Genomic DNA, 20619 nt, shown 5'->3' with positions numbered 1-20619 from the left:
GCATTAGGAAGGCTGGGAACCACTGCTACAGAGGAATGCACACTGTTCATTCATTCGTCTCCCGGGGACCTGGGATGGACGATGGCCGCTCTGTCACTGTCACTGTCATTTATTATCCCAGACTGAGGAGACACTCACTCACTTGGCTCGATGTAGCCGCCACTGATTCTGTATCTTAATAAGATACAGAACGTATCGTAAACGTGTAATGTGAATGTCCAGCCTTCAGATGTCATTCATGGGACTGTCTCAACAGGCTTGTGTGTCACATGCCAAGATGGGTTTTGTTTGTTTGTTTGTTTGTTTGTTTGTTTGTTTTCAATTTTCTACTCATCTTGAAGGTACCCTGTGATGATATTTTTGAGAATTCTGGAATTTTGGTTTCTAAAACACAAAACAGAAACAAAAAAATAAACAAAACAAAAAAAACCAGAACTATTAGAAGAATGTGTTTTAGTTTTAATCCCAGGTGTGGGATGTGGGGCTGCTTCAGACACCCAGAGCAGCTGACTATGCTTTGCCCTGTAGTCTAGCAGAAGCATGATTTTGCCAGCTGCAGAGAGTATCTGCAATTGTGTGATGTTTGGAATTCTGGGAACTTTTCAGAGGGTATACTAGCGCTAGGCCCCAGGAGAGGCGTGGTGGGTGGTTGTTATTAGTTCGGGGAGGTTGTTTTCCATTTGTTATTAGACTAGTCAAAGAAGCAAAAGGGAAAAAAAATTCGATTCAGTGATCTCTTTCCCTTCTATCCTTGTTTTTCTCCTAATTAGTGTTAGGGGGTGAAACCGGGAGGAGCAGGGATAAAGGCTTGGAAAAAGAACCCACAAAGTAGCAAAGACCAGCTACAGGACCCTGCTTTGTAGATGACCACATAGTAGTTAACTTGGTACCTATGACTGTCTTAATTCTAGACGCCCTCAGTAAAGAAGGAATTAGCACAAGGACACCCTATTCTAATATTCCATCACTGTCAAAATTAGCCAGATCTTAGAGAGCAATACAGTAGGAGTAGGGAAGATGACGCCACCATTGGTGTTTGACCAGGAGCTACTGTTATCCTGGAGGCCCACATTCATTTCTGGAGGTCCTGTGGGAAGTGAGCTTTAACAAGAAGTGGGCTTGCCGTGGATCAGGTTGGACCCATCCTCCCGACAGCTTACCCCACTGACAGAATGAACCCTATGAGCTAGAGACGGGCAGGTATGCTTTCCACAAGGCTAGAAACCACCTCTGCTCTGTGGAAGAAGGTAGAATTCAAACTAGAAACAATCCAGCTGTGATGCCTAGTACCCAGGCTGAGAGTTTTCAAAAGCATTTTCTCCTTTAAGCCATTTGTGGGACACACGGATATTTGCTGACCTCACTATCTCCAGTCAGTCCCCACAGAAGAAGATAGCGTCGCTAAAACAACTGACAGCCCCAGAAAATATTAATTCATGGCTGCCTTGTTAAAATTAATTAACATTAGCATGTTTGGTGATGCAGTAAGCAATTAAAGACTGTGTGAGAGATGAGATGAAAAATGTAAAGATATGTATTTAAAATCACGCTAGGGGTGTTTCATAGAAAGGCTGGCTTATAATGATGGCTCTGGGGTGGGTATGGTCTCCTTGTAGGAAAGAACCTCTTTTGTTTTCTTAAAAGACTATTTGTTATACTTCATTTTTTTTTTAATCTAATGATAGGATCCTTTAAAAATAAATCTACCAAGCTACTCTTATTTCACTTTGGCTTTATAGCAAAATAGTATTTGTTTACGAAGTATTTCTTTGAAATTCTGAATAAGCAGCCATGTAATAGTTTCTGTTCCACATGTTAAATGTTTTGTCGCAATTTGAACTCCAAGTGTATGTGTGCGTGAGTGTGCACGCATGCACACATGTGTGTACATATGTGTGCATACATGTGTATATGTCTGAAAGAGGAAGGGTCTATGCATAAGAATTTTTGAAGGCTTTTTAAAAAAAATTATTCCTCGTGATTATGAATTGGAGTCTATAGAACGTGATCTCAGTTTATTACATACAGTCATACTAGGTCCCATCAATCCTGAGCGGGGAGTTGGGGCGGGGGGAGCATGAAGAAGACATCAAATTTGGTGTCTGAGTAGATGAGATTTAATTTTCAGGAAACATTTCACTCATAAAATGGATAACAACCCTGCATCGGCCCTGACCTCCTAATGTCAATGCCATGGTGCAAGTGTGAAGCTAAAATAAGCCTCTAAGTCAGACAAAGGAACACTGCCTCTCAGCACACGTCTCTTCTCGCCAGTATATACGGTCCCCAGCCTTTTGCAATTCCTATAACAAGCTCGTTCGCTTTGGAGGGGGAGGGGGCAGACAAATCACTCCTATGTTTGGAACATGTATGGTACGCTGCTGTAAATCTCACTCTTATTTAGGTTAATATCCTAAAGATAGCTCTACTTCTTTGTGAAGGCCAGCTGTACATCTGCAGGAACCTGACAGCAGCTTCTTTTTCTGCACTGATTTTATTTGGTTTCGCTCGTATCTTCATATAATCCTGTCTGCAGCGGAGTCTGCCATTCCGTACTGCAGATACATTTAGCTGGATACATTTCCACTGCCTGTGGTTAAAGGTTATAGAACGGATGCAGACAACTGATCATGCATTCTTCTACAAGCCTGCCGGCACCTTAGGGTTTTGAAAAAAAAAAAAAAAAAACAATCTACAAATGCTATTTTCTTTATCAGATCCATCTTCACTTGGCAGTAGCTTAATAGGTTTGTTATTTTTTTTAATTATTATTTTTATTTTATTTTTCTCGCTGCTGCCAGCAATTCTGTAAAATTAACAGTCTATAAAATGCATCCCCGAGCAGATACCTACTGTATTGCAAGCTTTCTCCAAGAAGAGGATATGACAGTATTCTTTCCAGCTGATTTCCTTTCCTTAGCACAAGGACTGTTTGATTTGCAGAAGCCGACGATTCATTCACGGTGCAGCCGCGCTGCTGAAGTGCATGGGCTGCCTTCGACTGCCTGGTTGCAGAATTTGGAGTTTGCTAAGCAGTGGTTAGTGATTGGGCTTTTCTTGCATCACCGGTTGATGACATTTTTTCTTTGTTCCCTCCTACCCAGTTGAACCAAGACTCTGAGGCTGATGTGCAATGTCACTTACAACGTTAATCAGATACTGATTTAAGGTGAGCTGTCCCTTGCCGCCACCTCCTTCCCTCATGCTTGTGTGCTGCATGCAGTCCGTGTCTTGCTTGTGTGTGAGCCTAAGATGGCAGGCAGGATTAGCCGTGCTGTGCTGTGTGTGCATGCTGTGTAGAATTCATTACACGTTGCCTAGTATTTCTGATGTGAGTATGTAAATGCTCTGTATGCCATATCATCTGGTAAAGAAGACTTGTTTTGCCTCATTACAACCTTCGTTATTTCGACATGATCATTCTTTCAGGATTCATTTGCTTCTAGAGGTTTGCTTTTCATCCCATTCAAAATAAGATTATGTCTTTTTTTTTTTAAAGCAAAGCCAAATAAATCCCACAAACCCCTAAAACCCAAACAAGAACAGCAAAACCCTGTTACCAGATGGTGTCTCCCGTTTCTTCTTGCATTTGCTGTCTTTTAAATAATGTATGTTGTATTGTTAATTAATGTGAATATCAAATTAAACACCCGAAACTTACGTGTTTATTATGCAGGTAGGAGGCAAGGTGGGCTCTATTTTTAACCCACAGGCACTGCGCCCTGAGCAAGCAACTCCGGTTCTCACGTTTGTATTTGCAGAGCCGGTAGCAGTGGTTTGATTTTCAGCAAATGTGACAGTGGCCTCTGCAGTGGTCAGCTCTGAGCTTTGAACTCTCAGAGGAGCAAGAGAGAGGAAAAAAAAATTCAACACAGCACCTCCTTGGTTGCAGCTTTGGAGAATCTTTGGATAAGAAACTTCGTTTTTTCAGTCCTGTTTTGCTGTTGATAAATTCAGTCCTCGTGATCACAGGACTTTCAAGCTGTTCGGCGTATGCTTTTCGGTATGTGTGACAATCGCATCTCAAACTTGTGAGCAAGAGGACGGAGAAATCAGTTAGTCTCCATCGCTTGACATAAAAATGGCCGAGTGTCTTGCTATGCTAACACTGCTCTGAATGACACGCACAGGTAGGTTGGGATTTGCATGCTTTATAGACCTTTTTTTTTTTTTTTTTTTGAGCCATGCAGGAAACCATCTCATTAAAATGTGACTTTTAAAATTAAAAGCTAAGATTCTTGTAATATTTAGGAATGGCATTAAACTGAATAGCCTCTCCTATCTGTATAAAGAGAAGCTTAAACTTATATAGTAATTCTGCTGGAAAAGTGGGATAGGTGTGGCACCCCCAGACAAAAGGAGAATTTGAAAAGTCTGGTGATTTGGCTCAATTTGTAGTTAAAAACTAAAAATCAAATGGGCTTCTGGAGACAATTTCAAAGAACGAAAATAAGCTCAAAAGGAACTATCAAAAACGTTCATCTCTAAGACGCGGACTTTAACTGTGTTTATATGAACGATAAAAATTAAATCTTCCAAAATCACATTTTGTTATATGCAATGATAAATCCACGATTTGTTTGTGCATGTAGCAGAGGGGGACGGGGTTATTGTTTTTGAAGGGGAAAAAGGCTAAGTTTCCATGGCCCTCTTAGCAGAAATTGAGCTCCATTAAATGAAGCCGAGCCCCTAGAATGGCTCATCACAGAAAAACAGTGGTGGCTCTCCAAGTGCCAAATCCTGGCATCTTTCGAAATCATTTCATGTGCTCTTTCCTTTGAGCCTAACCCCTCAAAAATAGTTTAGTTTCAAATTAACACTGGGCCAGGACCTGTTTCCTTGGCAACTGACTCATATTTTTAAATGCAGTAATAGATATACACACAAGAATGTCTTAGGAAAGGAGACACGTGCCGAGTGAGAACCCGATAGTTTTTTCCCACAGAACTTGAACTGGCTTGAGACATTTTGTTTTTAAATGTGGTCTTCAAGCCTTCACATCAGCTCCGTTTGCAAATGTACCTAGGCTTGCTCAGGACAGCATTCTCCTCCTTTGTTCTCAGCGTGTTCTAAATTAAGGCTTCTCTACAATGTGCTCTAGAATGCAGGGCAAGGTGTACGGAGAGGGGTGTACCTGTGCCTCTGAAACAAAAGCTGTTTTAGAAATCTCCTTGTTTCTAACTTCCTCAGGCTTCCATGGTAACCTCCCAGCTCAGGGTAGAGCTGGACCCAAACCCAAGCCTTCCTTCCTCACGGGAGCATCTCTGTATCTGTTACCAGGTCTGAAGCCTCTGGGAGCTGCTCCCAGGTGAAGAAATTTGAGACTCAGAGCTGGATATGTAAATAGTTGTTTCTAGCAAGTCTCTTTCATTTCCTACAGCATGATCTGCATGGTCAAAGGGGTGGTTGTTTATTGTTATTGTGTTTTGAGGCCAAATAAATTATTGTCTTTGGAATCATTCTGTGGCTCCGTTACAGTAGAACACGATTCGTCTAGTAATTCTGTTCCCTGGGCTTGCCATAGAATAGCTTTCTTTCTGCAGCACCTCCCCTCCCCCCAATCTGCTTGGGAGCCATTTTGCTTCTTGCCCGGATCTTAAAATGACTAAGTGTCTTTTGAATATAGTATCTATCCGATTGCAGACCACGGGGCAATGTCAGTAACCTGATTTAGTATGGACATTTATTTTAAGACCAGCATCATTAACAACCGCAGAAGCATGGGACCTATTGTCACTTGCTCTTGGACAAAGAGTGAGCTCAGCATCTGGAGTTCAAACACTTGCTGTTCAGGAAGATTCTAACAGAGTGTCTTCCATCTTGATAGGCCAGCACAAATGAGCCATTTGAAACGAATCTGAATCCTAACTGCAAGATTCAGTGGACGAACAGCAGTTGTTGTTCTAGTGTGAGCAGAGGCTGAGAGGTCCCACACTGGAGCCCTCTCTATCCTTTTGTTTCCAACTTAAGCATGGTTGCGTCATCTCATAGATTTTCATAGCTAACGACTTTTTTAAGTGACATTACTCATTTGTGTTGCTCTCAGTCATGCCTAACAGAATTTCAAATATAATTCACAGAGGCCGAAAACCAAACAAAACTGTTGGGAAACACACGGTACTATTATCGCCCTAATGAACAAACAAGTAAACGGAAGAATTATTATTTATTGCGTTGTTGTTGTGTGTCGCTTGGTGCGATGTTTTTGCTAAGGCATGAAGCTTTTCTAAACGTACCTAGTTACAATTATTATTGGATTTCCTAGATTAGCTGAAATGAAGGGAAATGGTATTTTCTCCTCTGTGTTTAACCGACTAGGTAGGCTTAACTCATTTACACATTTTGGCTGAGGTGCTTGCATTGGGCAGGCCAGAGCAGGCGTGAGAGGAAGAATTTGCAAACGGCTGCTTTGTTCTCACACCAAACGAAATGAGCAAACGCGCGGTTTCTCTGCCTGAATGATTTATAGTATAAAATCCTCAACTCATGTTTTTCTTTGGGGAATAGAAAAATGTTTTTCTGAGCTCTAATTCAGCAAGCATACAGGGCTTTCCCCCAGCCACTGCACTGATGTGAATCTAACTCAGCCTTTTCTGAGGGTCCCTGTTACTAGTCTGGTGGCCAGGTCATAGCTTAGGCTTATAGCCTCTTTATATGTGAGGAGGAAAAAAATATACTACTACTACTACTACTACTACTACTACTAATAATAATAATAATAGTAATAATAATAATAATAATAATAATAATAATAATAATAATAATAATAACCTAGCACCTTTCTCTTTATTACTAAATCATGCTGAGTAAGCCCTCGAGTTTCTGGTCCCACATGGCTTGTTCGAAAAGCTAACTTCCCCAGGTTAAATAAACACTTGGCGTTTACTGAGTACCTACCATCTACCAGGCTTATTCCACAAGCTAGAAATAAAATAATCAAGACAGAGCAGAACTTCCGCCTTGTGTTCCCGCCTTTACTATAGCGGGATAGGCAGTAAGCAACTCACTAACAAAAACAAAAGCTAGAAGGAAGACTACCTGGGCACACTGGTACATGCCTGTAATTCCAGCACCGGGAAGGCAGATTGTGAGTTCCAGGCCAGCCTGGGCAAGTGACCCTGTCTCAAAAACACATAAAGAAGAAGAAGAAGAAGAAAAGACACTTAAAAAGCAAGGGCGATGTCTTGTAGGGAGTGCCCCCTTTGGAATGGTTGGTTTAGACAAGCCTCTCTGGGGCTGTGGTGGTATTGGAGCAGAGGCCTGCAAGGTAAAGAAAGACCCAGCCAGACAAGGTGGAGTCCTACAGTGCAGGGAGTGTGTAAACACAAACTTTAGCCCCCTCTTTCTTTGTGGACTCTTCTGCCTCTTAAAGCCAGGCTTCACTACTTCATGGCTGCCCCTGCCTTAGTCAAGCTCCTGCTGTGAGAAGGCGTCCCACGGCCCTGTGGCTGGTTTCAACCTGTCAGACACTAGATATGGGTGCCTCTGACCCCAGAAGTGCCCTGAATCTATCTGGGAAGGTGACACTCTTGGCATTGCATCCCCAGGAGTGATGCAATCCTGGCAGAGACCCAACATCAACTCAGTAATGGCCTCTTGGAGCAAGGAATGTTCTAGAAAGTATCTTGTTTTGCTTTTTATAAGAACTCTGGGATTTAAACTCATACCAAAACACTGAGACTCACCCCCCCACACACACACACAAAGACAAAAATGGTGGAAAGGTTTACACGTCGCTGGCCAATAAGCAGTCTTTGTCTTGAAATGCGTAAAGCACGTGGGCTCTGTCCTGGCTTTAACGGATGTAACTGTTCTCTATTATACTGATTGGCTGAGAAAGGTCCTGTGAGCAAGTGTGCTTCTCTCCCTGGCCGGTGATGAGGATCAGAAAGCAGAGATAAACTGCTATGCAAGCTAAATACTGGGTGGTTCTTAAAAGCCTTCTGAATTTTCTAGAAGCACCTTCTAAAACTGAGCCTTAACTTAGCAGGTCATTTAGTACCCCAGAGGTGGCCTGGCTGGTTTCTCATGCCTCATTGGTTTTGTCAGGCTATAGGACAAGCTTCTTCTAGGTGTTTGTTAGACAGAATTGCCTGTCATGGGTGGAAGGAAGAGACACTTGGGCAATTTGGTTCACATCTTCGTATGCTCCTTGAGTATTCTCTGGAGAACTAACGCTGTTTTCAGCCAGGCAGAATGGAATATGGCAGGGCCCCCATGAGACTCAGGTCCCCACAGAAGGCTAGATAATGACATGAACAGGCAGGATTATGTATCATTCCTGGTACAGAAGGAATTCTTTGTTACTGTTCCCTGAAGTCCACTCTTCTGTTTCCAGGCAGCTCAGCCAATGTCAAGGACAGGTTTCGCTTGGACTCTGTCTTTTCTCTAACCACTTTGCTAAGAGTTGGCTTCTAATAAGCCACCGTATGCCTGTCTACCCTTTTCCAAGCTGGTCTGCCTACATTGCCAAGTGACCTCAAGAACGGCTGCCACTTTTAAATTCACGAACAGATGTTAGGTTGAGAAGCTCCTGAATGCAAAAATTTGAATTTGAGATGCAGGCAAATGGTCTTGATTTCTCCCCTCGAATAGCTGACAGTGGAGGGTGGGGGTGGGGTGGGAAGGCGTGGCTCCTGACAGGTCCTTAGAAAGCTTTCAGGGTAGCAGGTAAGTTGAACCCAGTTGCTAAATCACTCACCTTTGTTAGGTGATCCCAAATGTCGGTGCTGTGGCCTAAAATATCTCGGGGACCATGAAACTGTTCTTGGGTCTTGGAGCTGATCTTTTCATTTAATGGCATCTTTGTTGTGACTGCTCTTTCTGCTAAGGACTGGAGACTAGTATTTGTGTCCACTCTTGCCGTGCTAGGCCTGCAGAGGGAGTTTGTTTTCTAGAACTGCTTTGTTTTTTCAAAAATGCCAGTATAAATACTTTGGGTGCTCATGAATGTATGGGGGCTTCCGTTGTGTGCTTTACATAATGAAACGGCATCTTCTTTACCCTTGCTCATTGCTACCAAGTAGATATTTGGAAATTTCTTTTCCTTCTGCATACTATAATCCTTTGCCAGGTCTGAGGCCCTGCTCTAATTAAGGCCTCACTGTGCTGCCCTTCTCCCCACCACTGAGCTGGCTGCTGAGTCTCTGCCTGAGGGCCTTATAAGCCAGTGAGATGAGAGAACAAAAGCCACCAGCCAATAAGTGGCTAAATCTGAGAGGGGCCATCCTTACCCTGCCCCCTTTTTTCCTTATTTCTGCAACTGAGAAAAGGGAAAAGAGGGGTTTTTTTGTTTGGCTTTTTGTTTGTTTGTTTGTTTGTTTTGTTTTGTTTTTAGTAGGAACAGGGAGGAACTACTATACCATGGATTGCAGGGTACTGGGAAATCCACGTGCAGAGAACAGGGGTGTCATCTGGGAATTGAAATGGAGTGGCAGCCACAGAGAAGGCAACACAAAGGCCAGTTGTGTTAGGGGAAGGATGAAGAGAGTGGAGGGCATATGGCCCATGGAGGTGCGGCGAGGTCTGGGGGCAAGGGAGATGCCTCTGAGGGGCCCATGTTGGGAATCCCTTCCCCCGAGGGACCAGCCACACAACGGTATAGTACAGAACAGAGTTTATTCAGGTCATGGGAGAGTTAAGAAGATAGTAGAGGCAGAGAGAGAGAGAGAGAGAGGGAAGCAGAAGCCAGCCATGAGCACATGGAGGGAGACGGGGATTGGGGGGGGGAGGGAAGGGAAAGAAGAGGGATAGGGGTGGAAGAGCAAGAGAGCCAGGAGGCAAGAGAGGCCAAGAGAGAGAAGAGGGGGCAAGCAGCCCCTTTTATAGTGTCAGGTCACTGGAGCGGAGCATACCTGGCTACTGCCAGGTAATTGAGGGGTGGGGTTTACAGAATCCCAACAGGTTGGGGTGCAGAGAATCAGAAAATGGGAACAAAAGGAGCAGCCAGCAGCTAGTGGCGAGCAAACAGGTGAGGCTGCTTACCTTTGAAGCCAGGGCTACAGGGTACAAGGGGAAAGTGGAGAGGGCTTGCTGTAGAGAAGTCTTGGAGAGCCCTCAGGTGTAGACTAGCTGCATAAAGACAGAGCCCTAAGCCGCTCAGTTGGTCTTTGGACATCTGGTTGACAGTGTTACTTGATTGCTCCATGTTACCTGTTGGGCAGCAATCACTGATGTTTCTTCTTAAATGTGATCCCGGAGCCTTACAACAGCTTCCTATTGGGATCCATGAGGAACTCTGTATCAGAGGTGTCCTGGAAATTTGATTCAAGCTGGGCATAGTGCTATACACCTTTAATCTCAGCACTCCAGAGGCAGACGAAGACAGAGCTCTGAAAGTTCAAGGCCAGACTAGTCTACATAGTGAGTTTCCAGCCAGCAGGGTTTTAGAGACCCTGTTTCAAAAAACAAAGGCTTGGTTCTTCATGCTAAGAATGCCAGAGAAGACCCCTTTCCCCATTGTCCTATTAGATCTCCACCAGTGTTTAAACAAGATGAAAGTGTTTGGTTTGTGCTGTGCCCAAGGATTACTACAGGGCAGAGATTGGAGCTCTACCCAAAAGGTTTGGGAGAAGATGACAGACAAAGGGACCAGTGACTCAAGGACACCATAGACTTTATTTGGAAAAAGACGTTGAGGGATTTATTCCTGGGACAGAAAATGGGAAAGGAATGGGAAATGTCCCTCTTTTGGCCTGGGGGGCGGGTGGTCAGCCAGTGCTTAGGGTAGCCAGGGAAATAAGGCAAACAGTGGGTTAAAGAATGTCTGTGAGCAATAAATAAACTTTTCCGTGGTGGTCAGCCTTTACTAAGGGTAGGTTAAGGAAGGTAAGAATCTAAAAATACAGGTTACTTTAGTTCTGAGAATTGTTATTTTTTAACCAAAATAGGGGTTTTATAAAATGATGTGACCATAGCTAATAGTACCCAAACCACCCGCCGTAGGCTGCCGGTCCAAAAAAATTAGCTTTCCTACATTCATGCTTCCTTGCATTTGACTCCGTCAAAGCCTGCTTCCTCCTTCCTTCTCTTCCTCCTTCCTTTCCTTCTTCCCTAGCCTCCCTCCTCCCTTCTGTGTGGTCTGTGCTCCTTGACCATCCCCAGAGGATGTTCTGACTGTCTGAATTGCTTGGTCTGCAGAAGAACCAGTTTAGGGGGTGGGGATTGGGGTGGGGGTGGGGTGAGATGGGGGTGGGGGTTGGGGTGGGGGTGGGAGCTGGGGTGGGGGTTGGGGTGGGGGTGGGGGTGGGTAGGGGTATGGTAACACTTAGTATGTTGTCTTTCTTGTGCTTCTTGTTTGCCTCTTACAGAAATTCAAACCAGACACACTTGCCCCAGGCATGACTCCTTTTCTCTCCTTGAAGGAACTGGCCTGAGAAGTTGTTCCTTCTGGAGTCAACTGTAGACTCAAGCTTAACTCCTGGTTTAGTACCTTTCCACCAAACAGTTGCTTTCAGTTCCAGGGAAGTGTAAATAAAAAGTCAGATAGAAAGTGGCTGAAGCTTTTTTTCTTTTAATGCAAAATTGAAAAAACTGTTTACTAGGAATAGGGGGTAGGGTGTTTGCTTAGCATACATAAAGGCCTTGGGTTCAGGCCCTAGCGATGCCAAACTAAAGAAATAAAAACTTCAACAAATTGAGTTTGAAGATGGCATTGACTTTGCTGGCGCTCACTAAAGATCTGTGAATCAGGCAGCACCTGATATAAAAGCCATGGGCTGCTTTGAGCCTGGAAGAAGAGCCACATTGTCTAAGGGAGCTTGAGTAGGAACATAGAGGTTCCCGTTGGGTTTCTTCCGTTAGGAGGGTTAAAGTGGAGGAACTTCCTTATCTGGCCGCCAGAGCTGGCCTACTTCAGGGTTATCTACTGTTTTCTCAGAAGGTCAAGCACCAACCTAATTCCAGTTTAGTATTTGGGACTGTAGTGAGAGGGACTCCGTTTTGGTTCCCCTATTGGGATCCACGAGGAACTCTGTATCAGAGGTGTCCCAGAAAGTTGATTTAAGCTGGGCATGGCGCTATATATACACCTTTAATCTCAGCACTCCAGAGGCAGACAAAGACTCTGGAAATTCAAGACCAGTCTAGTCTATGTAGTAAGTTCCAGGCCAGTGGAGTTATAGTGACCCTGTCTCAAAATCTAAAAACCAGTGAGTTGAAGCAAAGCTGAAGATATTGTAGATTTCCACAAATTTTATATTGATGAAAGAATATTAACTATAATAACTACAATAAGTTTGGCTGCAATTGTGTCTCTGCATGACTATGGGGAATAGCATTTGAATTTCACTTGATTTCTCATCATAGGATGTTCTTCTTTTTGACACCCCACCCAAACATTTAAAAATGTAAAACTTGGGCTGGAGAGAGGGCTCAGTTGATTAAGAGAAAAAAATGCTTTTGCAAAGGACCCAGGGTGGATTCTTAGAACCCACCTTGCTCACAGCAGTCTGTAGCTCCAGAGGATTCAATGCCTCTGGCCTCCCAGGCACCCGTGCTGTGTGCACACACCCAGCCCAGGACATATTATGAATACACATAAATTTTAAAATATTTTAACCTGAAAAAAAAAAGCTATTCTTAGGCCATATAAAAGTAGGTCATGGGTTAGATTCATATTTGAAGATTGATCCTTCCTTCCTTTCTTCCTTCCCTTTTTTCTTCCTTCCCTCCTTTCTTCCCTTCCTCTTTTATTGAAATAGGGTCTCCCTTTGTAACCCAGGCTGGATTTAAACTCATGGCCCTCCTGCCTTGGTTTCCAGAGGATGACAGGCATAGATGGTGATTCTGTTTTGTAAATTATAATCTGTTCTGGGGACCAATTTGGCAGATTGAGTCAATATGTTTTGTTTAAATTCTAATAATATTTTTTAAAACTGTGTGTGCGCGAGAGTGTGCGTGTGTGCACGAGTGTGTGTGTGTGTGTGTGTGTGTGTGTGCATTGGCCTCTGCATGGCCCGCATGTGGAGATAGGAGGGTGAATGATAAGGTTCTGAGATTCTAACTCAGGTCATCAGGCTTGACAGGACATATCTTTACCCACAGAGTCATTCCACTGCCCCCAATTTCAGGGCATATTTCCTATTTAATGCTGTCTTCGAGTTTTATTACTTTTTCTTAGAAAGCTACGATACGCACACTGTGAAATAGCCAGAGCTTTACTTAATGTTTTACACCAACCATTTAAATCTTTTATCTACACACAGTAAACATTTTAGTACAATTTAATGTTTGTAGGCACACTGCACATTTTTCCTATCTGATATCACAGCACAAACATTTTATAGCATTTAAAAATCCTTCACAAGTTTAACCTTTTCAAACTTTACTCTGAAAATGTTGAACACGTGTAGAAGCAGAAAGGCTCGGTGCATGTCCCCTCCCTCCGTGCCGGTCCCTGGTTATTTCAGCGGAAACCCCACCCCGCTTTATCTTTTTGCTGTTGCTGTTTTCTGGACAGGGTCTCAGCACCCTGTAGCTCAGGCTTTCCTGGAACTCATTCACAGAGATTTGCCTGCCTCTGCCTCTGAGGTCCTAAAATTAAAGGTCTGCACCACTATATTATTCCTGGCTTCCATACTTTTTTTTTTTTTTTTTTTTTTTTTTTTTTTTTTTTTTTTTTAATCTCTGACTCTTAAGCACTGTTCTCATTCTAAGAGAAAAAAAAAAATGTCTTGGAAAGGAAATGCTGGACTATGTAGGGCTAAAAGAATAATGGCTGAAACCTTCCAAGGTTCAGGAGATGGGGAGAAGGAAGAAAGGGAGAGAGAGAGGAAGGGAGGGAGGGAGAAAGGAAGGGAGGGAGAAAAGGAGGGAGGGAAAGGCCCATTACCATCCTTTTAGTTCTTCGGGAAGCTTGACATATTTCTCCAAAAAAAAAAAAAAAAAAAAAAAAAGAACCAAAACCCAAAGAAGGCTTTAAACTGTAGATTATTGAAACTTTGTATAGCCGAGGCAACATATGAACTTGTCCAATTAGGTTATTAAACCAGCACAACTCCAAGTATCACATAGTCCATCTCATATGACACTGAATTTCATGCATGTGACACTCTCTCTTCCCCTTTCTCTCTGATCCTTGCTGCCTTGTGTGGGACACCTTGTGTGGGTTGAAAAGTCTTTGTAGCTGCTCTCTTGGAGTCCTATAAAGAGAAGGGAACAGTCAGCGTTAAACTACACCATAATCGTAATCAGGAGGCACATGCAGCATCACAGCAACGGTGTGGGAATTAGACAGAAACAAAGACAGCTTCCTGGGCAAGGCCCAGGGGCTGTAGCGCAAAGATGACCAGATAGAGCACTCACAAGACTTTACATCTTAGATCCTCTGCTTGTACATTTTTAAATGCATTAAAATGGAAATTATTATGAAGAAAACACCACAGGTAGTTGTTTCGGAAAAGAAAATTGCAAAGAAAACCTTCACTGAGAAGAGCATACTTATGATAACATGGGATGTTTCTGGAAATTTCCAGATAGTTCCCCCATGCTCAGAAGGATGACTGAGAGAGTCTAGTTATGAGGAAGGATGGAAATTTTTGAAGGACTGGCTTGTTACATAAGTTTCGGGCTATTGCTGACGTAGTCTAGTTATTAAGACAATGTGCGGAAACATGCTTGCTTCTGGAGAAATATTTGGCTCCAATAAGAAAGAAATGCAACTGTGTGTGAATGGCCTGCTAGGTGAGGAGCCATTCACATGCCAAGACTCTTAAAGCCAGAGCCAAATTTCACTAGTCACAGGCTGTTGACAGGATCTGATCAAGACACCTCCCGGAACACCCTGGAGTCAGACTTAGGTCATAGGTCCCGAGTGACCCTAGCAGATCACCCATGGAAAACCACTACAAACAACAGAAGCCCTAACTCAGAATAGTTAACCTTCAATACTCACACATGCTTCAAATTCGAGAGTACTTACGATACCAGGTGCTATCATGAATGTTTCACGTGTATCATTTAATTCAATTTAGAAAACCACCTAGAAGGTAGACATTAATACTAAAACTTATTGCATGTTAGATACCAAAGCTGATGGTCAGAGAAGTGGCCTCGCATAGCAACAAACACAGGCTGTCAACACAGGCCTGCTGAATCCAAAAGGCCTTGCCCGCCACCTCCCAGTTGTCCCAGGGAATCAGCAACAGCAATACGGCTTACAGACTTCCCAATCTATGTGCACCAGTTTTCCCCGAGTCTTAAAATCATTTTCAGAGTTTCTAAAAGCCTCAATGGAAACATTCAAACATGCAATTAGACCATGCGTTTCTTCGGGTTTTGTTTTTTTAAGGTATCTACTATTGCCAACAAGTTAGCTCAGGTTTTGTGGAAGTCCTCATTGGCAGTTATGTAGACAAAAACATTTCAAGCTCCTTTTTCTTTTTTAAGGGGAAGATGAATCATTACTTAATAAATGCAGTTTAGTGGGGTTAATCTGTGAACACTGGCCTATGGAGCGAGAGAATAGAAGGGTGCTGGCATTGAGAAGGTCAGGAACTGCTGGTTACATGTGTATGCACGTTGCCCAACCCGTCAACCTTCACAAATCTGCATTTTTAAATGACACCATTCTTTCTGCATCGTTTAAGGGGCTTTACTTTGCATATAGTATTAAAAATCTTTTCAACCTACCAAGATGAGCATATTCTCAATGCTTGGTCAGGAACTGGAGTGCAGAAATGGCAAACACTGTATTCCAGGAAATTATCCTTTTTCAAAACCTTAAGATTTCGCCAAAGGACCAAAAAAAAATTTTTTTTTCTTTTTTAAAGACTCAGTGCTGGATGGTTCAAAACACCTGCACTTATGTGTGCATGAGGCGGTAGGTGCCACGCTGCGAATCTGTGTAAGAAGGATGTCAGCGGGCAGTCGGTGGCTCTTATTTTATTTTACTGCATGAGCCAGTTCTTATACCACAGTGGGAGATAATCCAGGAGTCTCCTGACAGCCATGGGAAAGCACAGGTGATACCCCCTGTTCCTGGGAATTTAGTGCCCTTAAAACCGCAAAAGCCTGGGGTGCACAAGGCCAGCGCCCGGTGCCCCGGGCCTGCTCTGTGGCGGCGCAGCCCTGTGCGAGCCTGGCTCTGCGGCGGTGGCGCCGGGGGACTGGAGCCTCGCGGTCCGCAGCGCCCCCGAGGCCTGCGCGTCGGCGTCTGAGGTCGAACGGCCGTCGGGCCTGCCCTGGACCGGGGGCGGACCGGGGCGTCCGGGCCCAGCCGCCGGCGGCGTCCATTTTCTGGGCGGCGCTGCGGCCGGCCTCGCAGGTCCGGAAGCGCGCGGGCGGCGGAGCGGAGCCCCGTAAGTGCGCCGGGGCCCCCCGCGCGCGTCTCCGGGGCGTGGGGCTGGGGCGGCGGGAGCCGGTGGGCAGCGCTGGCGCCAGGCTGCAGCCTCCCCCCGGACGCGCAGCGGAGACACGGAGCAGCCAGCGCCCGCAGGTGCCCGCGTCCCGCCCCACCGGGCTCGCTCGGCTGCAGGGGGGCAGCGGGGAGTGACGCGCACCTGGGGCTGGGGACGGTCGCACCTCCCCTCCCCTGAAGCGCAGAGCCGAGCTGCTTCCTGACCCTACCGGATCGCGATGAGATAGATCCTAGTGCGACACCAAGCCCCTGGAATTGAACCGGACGTTCAAAGGCAGGGCCCTGCCCCCCCAGGGGTTGCAGCCTCGGCCTCCTGCTCCTACTGCAGCCGTCTGTCTTGTTGGGACAATTCAACAGTCAGCCTTTAAGACCCTTCTTTGCAGGTTAGCTGATAAATAACCTGAGATTTTAATCTATCTGCGCTTCCACTGTATAACTCCTGCTTTGCGGTGGGTGAGTGCCTGATTCCCATTCTGGATGTTGGGCCGGATTGAAAACCCCTTGTAACGATCTATTCTAAATGATAAGCGGTTATGTAGCGTATGCGTATTTGAAAGGTTAAAGGCCATTCTCCTAATTGGGAAGCTCAAGTGCTTGCTCTGGTTCGTGCTGCTGGAAAGAATAGTTTTGTTGTGGTTTCGGGGAAACTTAATAGCGTCTTACTGTAGCTAAGATCAAAGAGCAGAGTTTGTGTCTTGTGACAGGGTCTGGCTAAAGAGCCTAGAATGTTTAGTATGCTAACAGTCCAGGCTGGTTTCGAACTTACAACTTACAGCGGTCGGCTGACTGCTAGAATCATAGGCCTTCTACAGTGTTTTTCCGAGACCAAATACGCATTAGTAGAATTCCTTTGATGGGTCATTGCTGAAATTTTTTTAAAGATTAGAATATATAGTACGATAGAAAAGATTAGAAAAAGTAACCGTTGCACACAGTACAGATAAACATTGTTTAATGAAGCCTTTGGCTTATATAACATAATTTGTAATAAAATGGGTCACTGTCAGAAAAGCCTTTAAGACTCCAATTTAGTGTTCTGTGATGTGGATTCTTCATTCGACTCTATCTTTGTGCTGAAGTTAACCTGGGTTTGAGTCGCAGCACTTACTCAGTGTGACCTCCAGCAACAGGTTCACAGAAGTGTTTGCAGCTGTAAAATGGGGAACTGTACCCTACAGCTGAGGGGTGTTACAGAGATTTACCCATTCACTGAGAGCCCTTGGTGTAGTTCCCGATTTTCTGAAGGCACCTCGAAGATTCTAATGGCAATGACATTTTCGGCTGAAATCCTAAATCCTAGACACTAGTCCTGAATCGCTGCGCTTTCGTTTTTTCTTAGATCTTGGTGTGGAAGACATGGAGGGCTCAGAACCAAGGATTTCCAAGTGATTTCTGCCAAAACACGGAAGCTAACTGTTAAGGCTGGCGTGTTCTAACTGAGGTAACTGAGGTGTATGTCTTTCCGTAGCCTGCGTGAAATAAGAAATGGCAGTTTCTGAGAGATTCAAGGTGTCTGAATCATGAGCTCCACCTGCCACATTTGGGTGCTACAAATTTTCCACGACTCTCAAGCACTCTGTCATTAAGGGCACGTGGTGTGCCAGGCCTCTGGGCCACGGGAGAGCTAGCAAACAAAGCTTCAAGGCAACAGGCTTTGCGTGTTGGTTCCGCTGGTAGATACGATGAGAACTTTTGTGTGTGTGTGTTGATAGATCTGTGGCTTCCTCAGGTCGTAAGGACCCCAAAACAAGATGGAATCCCAGAGTGTTTAGCTGAACTTTTGCTGTTGCTCGCAGTGGGTTGAGGTCAGGGTCCATGCTGCCAGCCTCTCCACTTGCCGTAGAGTGAGCTCTCTGCTTGCCGTAGGGTATGCAAGCATGAAGAGACATCTGCGGTTCTCACGTAGATGTCTTGACAGCCCAGCACACTAAGCTCTATCTTCTAGGTGGTTAGGAAGTCCTAGGCAGTGACAAGAACAGCTACCATTTGTCAAATGCTTATGCATATTTATGTGCCAGGTAGTGTGGTAATAATTTACTCCTCTTGGGCTGGAGAGATGGCTCAGTGGTTAAGAGCACTGGCTGTCCTTCCAGAGGTCCTGAGTCCAATTCCCAGCAACCACATGGTGGCTCACAACCATCTGTAATGGGATCCAATGCCCTCTTCTGGTGTGTCTGAAGGCAGCTACAGTATACTCATATAAATAAGTAAATCTTTTTTAAAAAATTAACAATTTACTCCTCAACGGTACTACTAAGAGTTAAGGAAGAGAGAATTGCAGGATTGAAATATGCAAACCGTGGCAGGTCGTGGAAGACTTTGAAGCTAGCGCTTCCTCTGCTGGGTCTAGTCTTTCACGGTGCTTTGCTGGAGCCACAAAGTTCACAATTAAATGCCTGTCCTCCAGAAGCCTGCGGTCTAAATTCTACCGAAAAAGGCAGAGTTGGTGGGCAAGCCCACAGTCATGGTTCTCTCGAACTGCTGCTCGGGCACCTATGCGATGCCATCTGTCACGGGGACAGACCACAGTCATTGACATTTCAAAGTTCTTGCTTTTCAATTCAAACTTTAAAACTTGTTTTCACTTTTAACATCTATTAAACTTAAGCTTTCAGTTGATAGTCCTAAGGCCTCTGGATTCATTATTTTATTGAACTTCTCTGAGATTCTTGGGTATTCAAAGCAATGTTTACACGTTTTATAATTATATTGGTCACGTTCAGTCTTTTATTGAGGAGTTCTTTGTCCAACTGTCAGCAATTTGTTGTTGGTAATCAGCGTAAGGCTGCTGGAGATTGACTTCCATCATTTTTATTTTCAAAATGAAACCTAACTTTAAAATGTTCGTTTTTCCATTTCAGTCACTTGCAATAGAGACTTCTTTATCTATGTACATAACCCCTAGTGGGGGGGTAGAGGAAGCAGTTTGAAAAGAGAAGTTTTTGATTCAAAACAGTCTCTCAGCTTTGTAGATCAGCCGACTTTGGGCATTCTAAAATAAAGCAATTGAAGAAACACAAACACTTTTGTGTGCTTCATGGGATAGAAAACCAAATGGCAGCCCCAGGAACTGCATTAAGCACTAGAAATCAGATTACAGGACCTGACCGCCACTTGTTACGCCGTAAGTCTCATACAAAAACAAATGAGACCACAGATCTGCACACAGGCGTGTGAACTTTATGCAGTTCTATAAATGTTAGGCAGCAAATGTTTATCAAGTAGCTGCCATAGGTATGCCATAGAGGGACTAGAGAATTCAACCGAAAAACAAGTGACACTTCCCTCTCAGACTGTCGGTAGAGCTTGAAAAGACAAACAAGAAATACACACACATACACACACACACACACACACACTCCCACAACCCCCTGTGTGTGTGTGTGTGTGTGTGTGTGTGTGTGTGTGTGAGTGTCCAGGCAGTAAATGTAAAAAGAAATCTTCTGGTAATTGGAGGAGGCTCTTGCCGTAGGAACAGGGGAAGACTGAGAAAACAGAGTGCAATCCACGAAAAGCATTGAGTGCAGGTGAGTGAGAACTGGCCTATTCAGGCGTCCAGGTTGAAACAGAACTGGAGAACACTTGTTGCTGAACAATAATGGCCTTGAATGCCAACTAGGAAATCAGAATGTGTTAATCAATGGTGTCATTAAGGCTCTTTGAACAGGGAAATGTCATGGCTGTACCCGAGAAGCATGTCCTTGTGAGTAGCTTAGAGGAGGTTGGGAGGAGAGGGAATAAGGAAGAAGGCTGCAAGAAATGGGGTGGGCCCACAGTAGATGGCATCCTCTTGGGGTAGCAAGTGGGCAAATGAGAAAAAATGGCAGTCAGCTATCTCGTTGGAGAAAAAGTACCTGATGCTGCTGGCATAGCATTCCCAGAGCCATGGTGCCATGGGGACTCTTAAGAAGGAGGTGACGAGTTGTATCCTGGGGCACTGAGTGTAAAGCAGTGAAGCTGCCATCTTTTACCTGGACATTTTAGGAAGGGGAAGGCCAAACGGGAGCTATAGGTATACAGGAAAAGATGAAGAGGTTTCCCATTAGAGTATAGGAAGAATGTGGTTGAGCATTGAGCCTTTTAAGCAAAGAAATGATCTGGGGAGTCATAAAGAACCCTGTAAGGAAAGCAAAAAGCCTCAGAGGAACATGTTTCCAGAAGCTTCTGGAACAAAGCTTTCCTTGGGCCCTGGATAGGAGGAATGGGCCCGAGAACTGGAGACTGACAAGGGGTACATTTTGTGTTTGGGGGCATTTTCCTTT

At 44.5% G+C, this 20619-nt stretch overlaps 1 protein-coding gene across 4 annotated transcripts in view; it reads left to right on the top strand.

Moving 5' to 3' along the window:
* Positions 1-20619, top strand: part of ZBTB38 (zinc finger and BTB domain containing 38) — a 69129-nt gene that overhangs the window by 16463 nt on the left and 32047 nt on the right. For 2 of the 4 annotated variants that reach the window (XM_080934497.1, XM_080934499.1), the window contains exon 3: positions 3105-3169. The gene's annotated coding sequence lies outside the window, so the exon portion shown is untranslated. Of the gene's footprint in view, positions 1-3104; positions 3170-3761; positions 4125-16306; positions 16741-17696; positions 17799-20619 lie in introns of those variants that run through there. The other 2 variants (XR_013975473.1, XM_080934498.1) reach the window with 2 other exon arrangements.

The sequence above is a fragment of the Micromys minutus genome (assembly GCF_963924665.1).
Source record: "Micromys minutus genome assembly, chromosome: 21".
NCBI lineage: Eukaryota > Metazoa > Chordata > Mammalia > Rodentia > Muridae > Micromys > Micromys minutus.
The sequence above is the reverse complement of the archived record's forward strand: the minus strand, read 5'-3'. Positions and strand labels throughout refer to the sequence as shown.